Consider the following 13,999-nt stretch of genomic DNA (forward strand, 5'->3'; position numbering starts at 1 on the left):
TTCAACAAAAAGAGAACTTAAGTGCTAGTAATCATCGCTTGCAGAACTTTATCTCCCAGATACCTTCTTTATGTCAGGATTTCTCAATGACCGCCGCCACTGGCAGAGGGATCAAAGTTGTTATTAAACACAAATGCAATCCCCAGCCTGAGGAGGAGGTGTGAGCCGTCATGGTCCCTCCCTGGGATATGAGCCTGCCACCGCCTTAATGATTTCTCATTTTCCCTCCTTGCTTCCTAGACTTTTAAATAAAGTTCCTATAGGATCTGTCCAATATCGAGGTTGGGGTCCAGCTTTCCTCTGCGGGTGAGTCTTGAGGGTCAGGAACATTTGGGGGACATTAGCCCAGTGGGATGCCTGGCGTTTGGAGAAGTCCTCTGGAGGCAAGTAGATGGCAGGGGATCTGGCCATAACCTGTAAAGTTTACAGCTTTGGGGAAAGTGGACATCCACCAGGATCTCAGCCGCACTGAGACGGCCTTCCAAGGAGAAACAGAGCAGAAGGGTGTCATTTGAAGTCATATAAACTTGGATTCCAAATCCAGTTTCGGTAGTCACGAGCTGTGTGACCCTGAGCAAGTTACTTACCCTCTCTCTTCTCTTGGAGTCCTATCGAGAATGTCTGAGGCAGCTTCCTTTGCTGTACAAGCTTGTCATTTACATAGCCTGAAGACGGGGCCTAGAGGACATCCCCCCCAGATCCAAGAACTGAACATCCGTTGAAGATGGTTCAGGAGAGGTGGGTGGGGTGGGATCACTCCACAGCAGTCCCTGCAGGCAGAAGCTCCCAGGGCCAGAGACTCCGTGGCTTCATTCAAGGGCTTGAATCTTCCGGTCTGTCACTGACTAAATCTTAGCCTCTAAGAGGTGTCCCCAAGTTGGGGGTTCCAGGCTAGAAGGCCCAGCACTTGTAGCGAGAAAAGTGCTGACCAGTCCTTTTAGCTGGGTGACAGGTGGCCCTAGGAACCCCAGCAAAGTTTCTGAGCCGAGAGGCAGGGCCCAGGTCTTGGGAGGAGCCTTCCGGATTATTTCTTTCCATAGTAGACGGAATTAATTTCCAGTCAGCCGAGGGACATTTTTATGGTTCTTTCGGAAATATCAGAAAGGGAAGAATCTGGCTACCGCACCTGCCTCTCTGCGTTTCCCCTCCGTTCGTGGGGTTATTTGTGAACCCAGTCTCTTAGTTGTTGGATTAGTTCACTGAAATAAGTGGAGAAAGCCCCACGCTGGAATGGCTTTGGAGACTAGACTCTATGGGGGATTCTGGGAGACCCATTTCCCATTACAAAAGGGAAATATGTGCCCTTGATGGAAAAACACAACTTTGACCAAATAAATTATTTTCTTCCAGTTCAAAATAAGTGACGGTCCTTACAAAGTAGAACTTGCCCTCCTTCCAAATGTGTTGAAGGAAAATGACATGTGTCGTGGATGCAGAATTACAAGGACATCATGTTAATCTTCCAGGGTCGCGTGGTCCCTCGATGAGAAGGCAGACAGGCACCGGGGGTTGGCGGGGGCAGGGGGGGGATGTCTCACAGCGCAGTGCCTGGGAACAGCTGTGACTGTGTGGAGGTCACACCCGGGGACCAGGCAGGAGCCGACAGTGGGCAGCCAGGGCCGCCCCAACTTCATTATGTGGGGAAAATGCACCCAGTGGCAAGACGCAGATCTGAGAATCGGCGAGAAAAGTTCATTTGGATTGACGGGGACTTGATTAGGTTTAAGCCTGGTGTGTTGCTACTACCCCTCTGACTTAGTCTTCAGAATATTAATGGACAGTTTGAAGAAAAAAGAAAAGCAGCCGCACAGGAGGCATACCTGGGCAGGCTGTGCACCCTTTGTGAACACAACAGCAGTGACAGGGACAAGACACAGTGACGTGGAAGAAGGCTCATGTTTATTCAGCTCTCACCACGCACCAGGCACTGAGGCGAATGGGCATTATGTAATGTGTTCCTGGAAACACTTCGCAGAAGTAGTTATTATGTGTTCTTGTCTCCAGTTTGCAGATGAAAACCCTCTGGCACAGAGAGATAAAAGGCACACGCCTGAGGTTAGACCACACGTGACCTTTATGGTTTCCATGGCCTGGTCAAGCCTGAACCCCGACCATGTGTGCCCACCCCCAGGCCTTCGCTGGAGGAGATCCCCAGCCCGTCTCCAGATTTTACCAGGCATAGATGGATTGTCACTGGCAGGCAGGAAGTGTTGGGCACTGGTCTTGGTGATGCCCCATAGGCGGGGCATGTGAGGGGCATGTGACCCAGGAGTCAGGGGCTCCTGCTGTGGGGGACAGTCTGGCATATAAGGATGTGGCCCTCTCCCAGCCACGACGGGAATGAAAGGAGGCTGACCTCGCAGGCAGGCAGACACAGAGATGGGGAAACCAGGCTGATGTTCATCATCTGGGAGATGTGTCCATGGGCAGCAAGCAGGCCCTGCCACCAGCCAGCCAGCTAGGGCAGCAGGTTGGAGGGAGAGGTCAGGAGGTGGGGAGGGATGTGATGCTGTGAACTTGGGGCATTGCTCCCCGTGGCGACACGAAGTCAGCAATGGAAGAACTGTAAGAATAACCTGTTCCTAAGTCATGGAACCTAACAGAACCCTGAACTCATTCACGGACGCTCTCCCTCCCTCCCTCCCTTGTTCTCTTTCCGCAGTTATTCACGAATGTGTTCATTCCATAAACTTTATCTGAGCAATGGTATAAAGACAAATGGGACACAGGAGCGCTCCCAGTCTGCTCAGAGAGAGTCCTACAATCGCGTAAATACACCAGGACAAGGGTCACAGCCATGGGGTAGACGCAGGACTATGGAAGCACAGAGCAAGGGGCACTTGACTCCTCCTGGAGTCATCTGGGATGGCTTTCTGGGGGAGGCGAGAGAAGATTGTGCAAAATCATAGAACTTAATTCACCAGGCAGACGTGGGGTGATGAGGGAGGCAGTGGAAGTGCAGGGAACAGCTTGGGGAAAGGTACAGAGGACAGAGAGCTTATGGCCCATTTGGATTGGCCCTGACCCCGGGGTGCAGGCATGTGGGTTAAGGACAGAAGGGCTCTTGTCAGAGAGAACCTTGCACAGGTTCTAGTGCAGCAAGCCGATGGTAAGCCAGGGCTGGGATCCAGGCCTCTCTACCCAGTGCCCAGCCTGCCCATTTCAGGGAGGAGGGTGATGTTGCAGAAGATTCTTTGGCTACAGACAGTCCCCTCCAACCTCAGCTTCACCCCCACCAGGCTGAGGGCCCTTAGGAAACTGCTCATTTCTCTGAGCCGCAACATCAGTGTTGTAAGGGGGAAGGCAAGTCCCTTAACACCAATCTCGTGGATTGGGATGAAACTAACGTGGAGAATTAAATCAGATAATGTTCTGTTTGGTGAGTAGGAACTCAGGAACTTGTTGGTGGAGCTTTCACATCTGTCTTGTTTTGTTCATTTGTTTGTGGGAAGATTTGGGTGACTCCATATGCAAGAAATAGGAACAGGGGTCTGGGACAGATGCCTCTCGGAGACTGAGTCAGGAGCCCAGCCAGGACATGCTGTACAGAAGGAGGGGAGGGTGCAGGCGATGCCTGCTGGGTGCCAGGAGATGCACAAGGATGTTGATTTACATCATTTCACTCCACCCTTTCACATGCCAACGTGCCAGTGTTATGGTCTGGAATATACAGATACGGGGGCTGGTTAGGGAAAGGAGCCTATGTTCTGCACCTATTGTTTTTCATACAATATCTTCTGCATTCTTTAAACTATATATATTTTGATATATCATATGTTTACTATATTTAATATAACATATAGGCTCACACTTGAGTCTGTGACAGCACTCACTATTTTTATCTCGTAGATGAGGAATTGAAGACTGGAAGGAGTTGACTTGCTCAAGTTCAGCAGCAGCAGACCCAGGATTTAAACTCAGCTCTTCTTGGCTCCAAAGTCAATGTGTCGTCTTCCACCTTATCGGGTGTCAGGCAGGAAGAGGAGGGACCTGGAAGGTGTGTGTTCCTCCCACAGTCACTGGCTCATTTCAACGCTCTTCTCTGCCCTTACCTTGCTGTCCTGGGTGCCCTGTTCCCCCCCCCCCCGCCCCATCTCTAAACTGCTTCAGCCAACAAGCCCGCACAGCCTGGGTTAGGATGGAAAACACCATTCCAGGACTGAAAGCCCAGATCGCAGCTTCTCCGCCTGTGCCAAGTGCTCGGAGCTCCGGGCCTTTGTTAGTAAGGACCTGAGCTCATCTTTCGCCTTGTGACTGGTCTCCGTGCAGGGGGTTGGAAGCCAGGAAGAGGCAGCAGGAGCGTTTCCTATTAAGGAGGGCAGGACAGAGGGAAGATGAGAAGAAAAGGAACCCATTTTGAGATGCTATGATAATGTTAAACTATGATTCTCCAAACACAGGTTTTCCCTTTTCTGTCCTCAATACTTGCTCTCAAGAAAATCAAATTTTCACTGGAAGCCCAGCATATAAAGCACATCAAAAAGATGTTGCTTTTGTTGACCTGGGGGTGCGTGTGGGGGGTGGCCTGAAGTCGTGACCACTGAGCCCGCCATCCTTGAATCACCTCCCGGGACCTCTGGGCCTCTTGGAACCCAGTTTGAAAACCATGAGTCTGTTCCACGATCTGATTCAGACTGTCCATCAGCTAGAGAATTACCGTGCAAGGCAATATAAGCCCTGATTTTGTGGGGACGCCTAGGTCCCTGTGGGTGTGAGCTTAACCTTGTCTACCCTGGACACGGGTCATGCCTCTTCCAAGGTGAAAGGAAAAAGAAAAGTGAGCTCACACTTACTGAGCACCTAGTAAGTACCAAGTATTTTGTGTACATGGTAACAGTGCCCCCGTGAATGGGCTTTATCCTCATGCCCCCTTCCTCAGACGACAAACTGTAAGAGGTTGAGTCGCGTGGCCCAACATCACACAAGTAAGATGTGGTCAGCACAGAAATTCAAACCCACACCCCTTCATACAAAGGAATCTATTCAGCACCAATCTTGTATTACGTGGCATTTTACCTTACATGAGAATGCAGAAAGCACCCAGCCCCTGCCAGGCCTCAGGGCCCTTCTTCACAGTGCCAGAGACACAAAAGGGAAGAGATAAGGACAACCCTGGTATCATGCAGAGAGCACTGGAATGGGAGTCCAGAGACTAAGATTCTAGTCCTGGCTCTGCCCCTGATGTACCAGACGCAGGACCTGCCTGCCCAGGTTGTAGGGCTGGGCTGACAGCAAGGTAGGTAGGACAGCACTTTGGAGACTTGAAGCTTCTGTGAACGGATTAGAAGATCTGGGCAGGGTTAAGTCTGAAGAAGACCATTTGCTCAATCAGTTTCTAATTATTTAACATCATTCTATCTCGAAAAGTGTATAGTTTGTAACAGATAAACCCTATTAATGCCCACCTCCTGCCAGCTACAGAAGCCAGCAGCTGGAAGAGAGCCAGGCTGTCAGAGCCAAAAGCACTGGGTTGGGTTTCTGGCACCAGCATTTGCTAGATTTGTGACCTTGGGTAAACGACTCAACCTACCCTTCTTGAGCCTAAGTTTCCTTGCTGTAAAAATCCCATCTCAGGTAGCTGTTGTGTGAATTAATAATGTGCAAATGTGTAAAAAGTCCCCAGGGCAGCCTCGCAGGTCACATGTATACTGCACATATAAGGCTTCTTCCTCTGCTTCCTTCTCTCCACTCTTCAGACAGAAAAATAAATGATCGTTCCTAAAAAACTCCTATTCACCCTTCAAAACCTGAATCAATTGATACTTTCTTTTTCAGCCAATCTTCCTTGAGTCTCCATAACAGGGCTAATGCCTCCTCTAAGTTATGTGGGGACTTTGTATTTGCTTCTACTACTCCATGTTGTAATTTTATTAACCTGTTGTAATTTCCTGTTTTTATGTTTTTGTTTTTGTTTTTCCCCAGTAGACTGTGAACTCCCAGATGGGAGCCTGGCACACGAGAGGCAGCTTTCCATGCTGGAAGAGCTGCATTGATGGTCAGTAGCCTCCACCATCTGCCCAGCCAGCCTTCCAGGGACTGGGAAAATTCTCCACCCCAAATCTGACAACCCGTTTGACCTGTTGTCTAGAAAAGCCCTACACCATTAGCTCTCTTTTGTGAAAAATAATTCTTCAGGGCCCTCAGGAAAAAACTGAGGCCGTGTGTCTATGTGTGTGTCTGTCTGTGTGTGTTCAAATGGAAAAACTCTGGAGCCATTGCCTTTGGCCCTGAAGTTCTCGGGCTTTTAAGAAGGAAGATCTTGCTCCTCTCCGTGACCACAATCAACATGATGGAAATATCATAAAATACCAAGTAAAGCTTACAGACCAGACTTATTTTTACTCCAGCTCTACTAGAGTCAAAGGATCAGTCCTGTGTCAGGAATAATCTGGAGTAACGATATGGCTGGTGTCGGGACTAATCAGTAGAGCATTCTGGGAGAGTGAGGACCCTGCCATCACCCAGTCTGCATGAGTTCGGGCCTGGGCCCTGGAGCGAGCGTGCTCATGTGTAAAATGGGAAGGTGGGTGCTGCTGTGGAGGCTTGTGCGGGTACCCACTGCTCCCGTTCCTGTCCCCAGGCTGGCTGCCACATGGCACTCTCTCAACAGGTGACGTGGACGTGTGCCGAGGGCCCCAGGGGTAGGCAGCACAGCTGGGACTGGAAGTCAGCGTTGCCGGACTCCAAAGCCTGTGTGGAATGTGTCGCCCATCCTCTGGGAAGTCGGAAACTTCCCCTCTTGATGTTTGTCTTCAGCTCTCTAATGGATTTGCCGAATTCCTCTGGGCTGGTGCTCTGAGGGCCCCCTCTCGGGCTGCCCCGCTCCCCTGACTGGGGACCATGGGAGGACCCCTCAGCCCCAACGCACTGTTTTGTCACGAGCGTCTGATGTGCTCACCACACACAAATGGTCTCCCGAAGCCTCCTTTCTCCTCATGACGCAGCGTGGGGAGACCGGGGAAGTTGGAGCACACATCAGACACCGTTCTGTTGGGTGAAAAATGCAGCAGCGAAGGCAGCGTGGGGCTGACAGGGAAGCTCCCGCCCGCCTCCCGGGACGGCCCCCTCCCCAGGGATTTCATTCCGGCAGCCTCTGTGGAGAAACGGGGTCCGGATCCCAGCTGCTGCTGGGGGACACCAGGCCACAGGGTGTGGTGGCCCCTGTGGTGTTGCCCGCTTCCCCGTGAGGACAGAGACGCTCACTCCCTCAGCGGACGCGGCTGCCGGGCTCACAGCTAGGTCCCCCGTCTGGGGCACGTCTTCCCCTGGGGTTGCATCCCCTCTGGAGGCACAGATCCTCAGCCTCCTTGTCTTAATCTGGGACAGGCTTGAAGGGCCTCCTTAGCTCCCGAGCCCCCACGGGGGCTCCAGCAGAGCCACTGTCCCACTCGGGCTCCTTCCCCTCAGTGAGGACTTGCCCACTAATCTGATGGTCTTGACCTGCTTCCCAGGAACCGGGCCTAGGACCAGGCAGAACTTCTGGTCTGGGGGACTGGAAAATGGACTTCTGCACCCTGCTTCCTTACCTTCGTGTGTGTGACCTGAGGCAAGTCCCGGATTCTCTCTGGACCTCAACTGCCAAATAGCAGTTTCGATCTTCAAGTTCCCTTCAACTTGGACTGGCCTTGAGTTGTGCTAGAACAAGAGCTCAGGGTAACCCTGTGAGGTCCACTCTCTCCTGAGTGGGAGGATCATTCATCTCTGTCTCCTGGGAGCACCTCAGGTGATTCTGTTGTGTTGGGTAATTGTTCATAACGTCCCTTTCACCCTCAGCTCTGCCCGGGTTCGGATGGTAAGTTTTTGGGTTGTCCTACTTCTGAGATACAGTGGACCTGAGGAGTGGAGATGGGGTTGAGGAAGGAAGCATGCAGTAAAGTCAGAGGGTCCAAAGTGCTGGTGCTTCTGTCTCCTGCCCTCCTTGCCTGGCCCTGCCTCTCCTGGGAAGTCCCGGGTCTGCAGAGAAAGCAGCTCCAACTGTCTCCTCTGTGGCCCCTTGGTTCCCTGGGGCCTGCAGATGGAGGACACTGGGTATAGGCAGCCTTGATGGGGGCAGCAAAGAGTTCACGCAACTCCTAGGGGGCCAGGCCATAGCCCCATCAGCAGGCTGTGCCTCTGATTCTACAGCTGTATGCACAGAGATGTACGGTGTGTGTGTGTGTGTGTGTGTGTGTGTGTGTGAAGGAGGGTGAAAGCACGTGGAGGAAGGTATATTTGTAAATAAACAGGCCTGTGAATATAGGCATGTGGGTGTGAATGATGCACACAAGCACGAGGTGCCTCTGGGTGCCTTGTCTACATGCGTGGTAGCTGCGAGCAAAAGTACGTCTTTGAAGAGTAATGGACATTTGTATGGTAGGACTGTAGGTGCAAGTGTGGGGAGGCACAGATCAGTGTATGGCCCCTGTGAGTGTTCAGCACCTTTTTGGAAATTACAAAGCATTTCAAAATAATAGTCGTGGTTACAATGTACAGTGTGGACACAAGTGGATGGTTGTGCATGTCTGTGTGTGGATGGAAAGAGCTGGACGGGCACATATGGAGCATCCAGGGCAACTCTGCCATTCTGCAGATGGGGAAAGAGGTTCATAGAGGTGACCTGTCCAAAGTCACAAGATTACCTGTAAGGTAGATTGGATTATTCTCTATTCCTCACTCCCGCCTTCCCTGTGACTCGCAGAGCAGAAGAGTGGGCAGGATCCATCTCCCTGCTCCATTGACGTTGGCCTTGACCACGTCACCTGCTTTGACCAACGGGAGGTGAGAGGAAGTGAAACGGTGCCAGGTAAAAGCCAACAATGTCAAGGGGCACTTGTCTTGAAAATTTGCCCCAGGGAAGCTGCTGTCCCCAGAAAGATGAGATGCCTATGGAACCACCTGTACACCACGTGCAGCCGGGAATGGAACCCCACTGGCCTGAGGCGGGGGGTGGAGCCACCACCCGCATTATCAGCCAAATCCCATTCAATGTGCATTTATGTGAGCAGGAGCAGAAATGTTTGTCGTAGGCCACTGAGGTTGCGAAGCAGTCTGTGATGGAGACAGTGAGCTGACCCACTGGTGGGACTGGGGCTTAGGGTGGAGGCCCTGTTTCCAACCCCCCAGGATTGTCTGGGGCCGCCTGAGGAGCGGGGTCCCTTCCGAGAGAGGGTGATTCCGTCCGTCTGCGGTATGGTCTGGGCTTTGGAAGTTCTAAAAAGTCCCCAAGTGACTTAGATGTGCAGACAAGTGGGGAAACGCTGCCGTTCCCGTCGGGGAAAGGGAGCCATCGGGCGGGATGGGAGAAGTGAGTTTGGGCTTCACAAGGCGACCACTTGCCAGCCAAAGAGCTTGGCTTTCTTCTGCAAGCGACGTAGGACTAATGAAGGGTTTTAAGGAGGGTGAAGACATGTTTATATTTGTGCTTTAGAAGGATCGCCCAGGCAGATGCAGGGCATTTTGGAAGCCAGGCGCTTACCTGGCCGGGCTCCCACATTTCCTGGTAATCGATGCCTGGCCAGACTTACACCTGGGCACTCTTTTTGCCTTAGAACCTATTTCTGGGGTTGTTCAGGACACACTCAAGTGGCCCCGTAGCTGCTAATGACTGTCTTAGAAGAGGGAAAAGAAAAAATCAACTTTTCCCAGCAACAGGACCCCGGCCTCACCGGTTCCTCCTTGGGATATATTCCAGCCCCACCACCTGTCCACCTGTCTGCCCCCTCTCCATGCCTCCTGGCACCGTGGAAAGCCCGGCTCATCTCCAGCCAGTCCCAGCTCCAGCCACTTCTAGGAGAGGGTCCAAATGCTTTCCCCGGGGGCAAGGTCCCTCCTGTTTCCCGGACCTGCCTTTCCAGCTTCTTTTCTTCAACAGCTCTTCAGGGGCCTCGCAGGAACTCAGACGCATCTGCAATCGCGATCCCCCAAGCCTTCGAGCACAGCGGTCTCTCTGCCCGGGAGTGCGTCTCCTCCTGTCCGAATCATACCATACCTTCACAGCCCCACTTAGGGGCTTTGTTCTCTTAGAAATACTCCTGGACTGCCACGACCACACACAGAATGACTTCCTCCTTCATCAGAGCCCAAAAGTCTGTCCTTTGTCCCGCTCTTGTTTTCCATGGAAGGTTATTGACCCCCATGTTTTGTTCAGCCTTTGTGAGCCTTCGGAGATCAAGGATCTCAGCCTTTACATCTCCAGCCCCTCTGCCCCTAGCAGTGCCAGACAGGCAGGGGCAGGGGGCTAGGTTAGTGTGTGTTGAACTTGACGAAATTCTTTGCCCTGTGTCTGGGCTGTAGGGAGAGCAAGCACAGTGGGGCTGGCTCTGTGCCCTGGAGAGAATCTCCCAGAGGCATTCTCTTCTGCCTCCCCCCACTCCCAGCTTCTCATGGATGCTCAGCCTTTGCCCTCCCTTGGGCTCAGAGACAAATACATCTCCTGGAATGTTTTTGCCCTCCATTATCAGGACAAGGGCTGGGCCATTGACAGCTCTCTGGTCCACAGGCCCAAGTGCCCTGGAAGGTCACGGGCTTTATCTTGTTTATGTCTGTGACTTTCCTGAGGCTCCTCGATTCTTGACAGTGTCACAGAGCAGGCCTGTTGCCTGGGATGTGTCTGGAAAGTGGCCCAGCTCGCTCCTTCAGGGGTAGGAGAGAGAAGCCAGTCATTGATGCTGGTGGGAATGGCAGGCCAGCCCGTGGTCAGTCTGTTTTCTAACTTGAAGCCTGGACATGAATCTGGGTGTGGGCACAAGGCACAGAACTGAAGTTAAGATGGAGCAGGACCAGAACTAGGCCATCACCCACCCTATTTCTTCTTTGAACACCTGTAATGGATAGCTCCTAAAAATTGAGATACTTGGTGGGGGTAGAAAGGGAAGGGAAGAAAAGGAAAAGGAAGGGAAGCAAGAACTAAGAGTTCCTGCTGTGCACCTTACACCAGTGGAAGTAGTAAGCGCAAAGTCCCTGAGGTAGAAACATGCTTAGTGTGTTCTAGCAGTGCAAAGGAGCCTATGAGGCTAAAGTGGATTGGGCAAGAGGCAGGGTGTTAGGAATTGAGATTAGGAAGGTAGAAGAAAATAGGATTATTTAGGCCATTGTAAAGATTGGGGTTTTTCCTTTGAGTGGACCAATGCATGATCTGATTGACTTTCCTAAAGGATCATCCTGGCTACTTAGGGGATCACAGATACCCCTTTCTTCCAAAGTGGGGCTGTTTCTGTCTTGTTTTCACTAGTCTCTAGCAACTAGCATGGTGCCTCTCACAGAGTAAGCACTCAATAAATAGTTCTTGGATGTGTTGGCCAAAATTCAGTTCCCAGCATTTACTTCTGCTCCTAGTGAGTTTTGAGGCCATTGCAACTGTCACCCAGAGAGATACTTTGTCTTAGTGGCATGTTAGGAGTTTCTTCTCTTGTGGGTCCTGTTCTCCAGACGTCTCATGGGTAGGAATTGGCATACGATACCTTCTATAGCTGGCAAAAGCACAGCTGGATGCAATGCTGTGCACATCCGGTGCCCACATGTCTAACTGTGGACTTGATAGTCAGCCAGATATCTGGGAATGGGTTGTAGGCAAGCAGGAAAAATTGGAGGTCCTAAGTGCTAGCGACAGGTGGCAAGTGCAAGTGGCCTTCTGGACGGCCTGTGGCCATTTTGCACGCATAATCTGGTTCCCTCTGTCATGGCCAATAGGGCTTCAAGTCCAGGAGCTCCTGAGGTCCCCCAAGCACAAGCTCAAGTTTAACAGGTGGTGGGACCCTGGGCGCCTACTTTACTCAACCTCAACTTCCTCATCTGTAAAATGGGATATACCTGAGCTGAAAGAAGCACTGTAAAATCTTTTGGCTGAAGGGCCTCACTGCACAATTGGAGATCTGTATTGGATGACTCTTTCCTTTCTCTGGGCTTCCATTCTCTACAATATAAGGATGCTTGCCAGAGGATTTCTTCCTATGACCCCCCAGGCAGACGGAGGGTAGGCCTCCCCCTGAAACTCCAACCAGCCCCTTCTCTGCCTGAGGATCGACTGTGACTTGCACTTCAGTTGGTTTGGGGGAAAAAAATGTTCTGTTTTATCTTCTGCATCCTTCCCACTTTACTGGTGAGGAGGCTGCGTTCTTGAATGAAAGTGGAGACTCTTAAGCACAATTAATACTATAATTTTAAAATGTATTTAGATAGCTGCATTATCGAAGCTATCTTTCCCCAAACTGCTCTTCAGTTACAGGCACTGGAGAATTTGCAGGGGCCTATTTTAAGCACTAGAGTGTCCTGTGCATTTTAGAGCCGTTCTTGAAAAGACACGGGCAACGTGTGAAAATCCCAGATCTTTCTTCAGTGCTCTCAGCATCTCTGAGCAGAGCGAGGAAAGAAAGCGTCAGTCAGTCCCTTCTGGGAAAGCGAAATCTTGGATTGAAACTCAAGCTGCTTTGTTGTGGATAATCCCAGGGAAAAAAAAAAAAAAGATGTTTTCTCCTGGGAAAGGAGTCTGGAAATCCTAGGATTACTGAGGAGGAAACCTTCTGGGGTGTAGGAGAGAGGGATGGAAGGCTAGAAGGAAGTTGGTCTTTAGCCTCAAGCTTACGGGAGACTGGGTTTCCCTTAGCCGTGTCATTCAACCCTCACACAAACCTGTGGAGTGTGTCAGTCACTCTTGCTCTGCAGAGCTAAAGCCAGGACCTGGACCCAGGCTTATGGCCTTTTCACTTCCCTAGCCTGTCCAGGAGGCATGCAGAGTGCTTATGCCACAAACTCTGCAGCTGGACTGCCACACACTGAGCTTATAGACCCTGGGCAAGCTCCTTAACCTGTCTGTGCCTCGGTTTCCTAATCTGAAGCGAGGTTCAGAACTCTGGCCTCCTCAAACAGCTGTAGTAAGCATTAACAGTTAACTCGTAGAAAAACTCAGGAACAGTAGGTCCGTGCATGCTTGGCGCATGGTAAGGGCTATACAAATGAGCTCTTATTCTGACCACCCTGATGGGAGGGAGCTGGAGTTGTTCGCCTGGGAATACGCAGAAGTGGGGAAATTGTCTTCACCCCTTCTCTTGCACTCCGCTGCCTGAGCTCCCCTGAGGTGGGACCACTCCAAGGTCCCCTGCGTGCTGTATCTTCCTCAATTCCACTCCCCTCCTTCATGACTTGTGGCCTGGCCTCCGTGCTCTGTGCTTGTCCCCTGTAGCTTTCAACCCTGAGCCAGAAACCATGGGGGATGCAATCCCCCAACTTGCTGCTGAACATCTGTGTTGACTGTGAGCAAGTCTCTTGAGATCTCAAAGTCTTGATCTTCCCATCTCTACAATGGAAACAATACCACTGCATCTCTCCTAGGACTCTCGTGGTAATTAAATGCCATTAACATTTGCAAACCTCTCCTGTGATTAATGATGCTTGTTCTGTTTTAGCAATTATTATTTATCAGTGCTTAAAATGCTCAGTTTTCTTTTCCTTTTCTAAACTCTAGTCATCATCTTAAGAACCAGTTAAGGAGTAGGAGACCTGGATTTCGTCTGGTCTCAGGAATTCAGCTGAATAGGGATCAAACCATTCTAAACACCTACGAACTCAACAGGAGATCGAAGAAGAGAGTAGCAACAACTCACTGAACAGAGAGTTGTTGAGTTGAGTCTCTAGTAAGCGACCACTTACTAGAAGGTAGGACATGCGGAGAAGTGAATCCGAGGCGATATTCGGGAGGATAGGCGGCGGGGGAGGGGGCCTCCGTCGGCCGCTTCTGGGAAGTGATAGAGCCGCGGAGCACAAAATTGGAACTTTCAGGAAGTCGGCTCCGCTGAGGGACGTTGCTCCAGCGGCTAAGTGGGAGGTGGAAACCTCGTGGGACAGTGTGGTCTCAGGACCCTCGGGGTCACAGAAAGACCGGGGGTGCCTGAGTGCAGCAGAGCTCCCAGGTATCGGAGCGGGAAAGCCAGCTGCAGAGACAGAGCCGAGGCGCGGGCTCGCAGCTCAGGGTTGCCATAAACTGTGATCCGCGGCCCAGTTGGGCCACTGCGCCTCCAGCAGGGAC

The sequence above is a fragment of the Callorhinus ursinus genome, unplaced genomic scaffold, assembly GCF_003265705.2.
Source record: "Callorhinus ursinus isolate GAN/ISIS: 27379988/994484 unplaced genomic scaffold, GSC_fseal_2.0 scaffold49, whole genome shotgun sequence".
Classification (NCBI taxonomy): domain Eukaryota; kingdom Metazoa; phylum Chordata; class Mammalia; order Carnivora; family Otariidae; genus Callorhinus; species Callorhinus ursinus.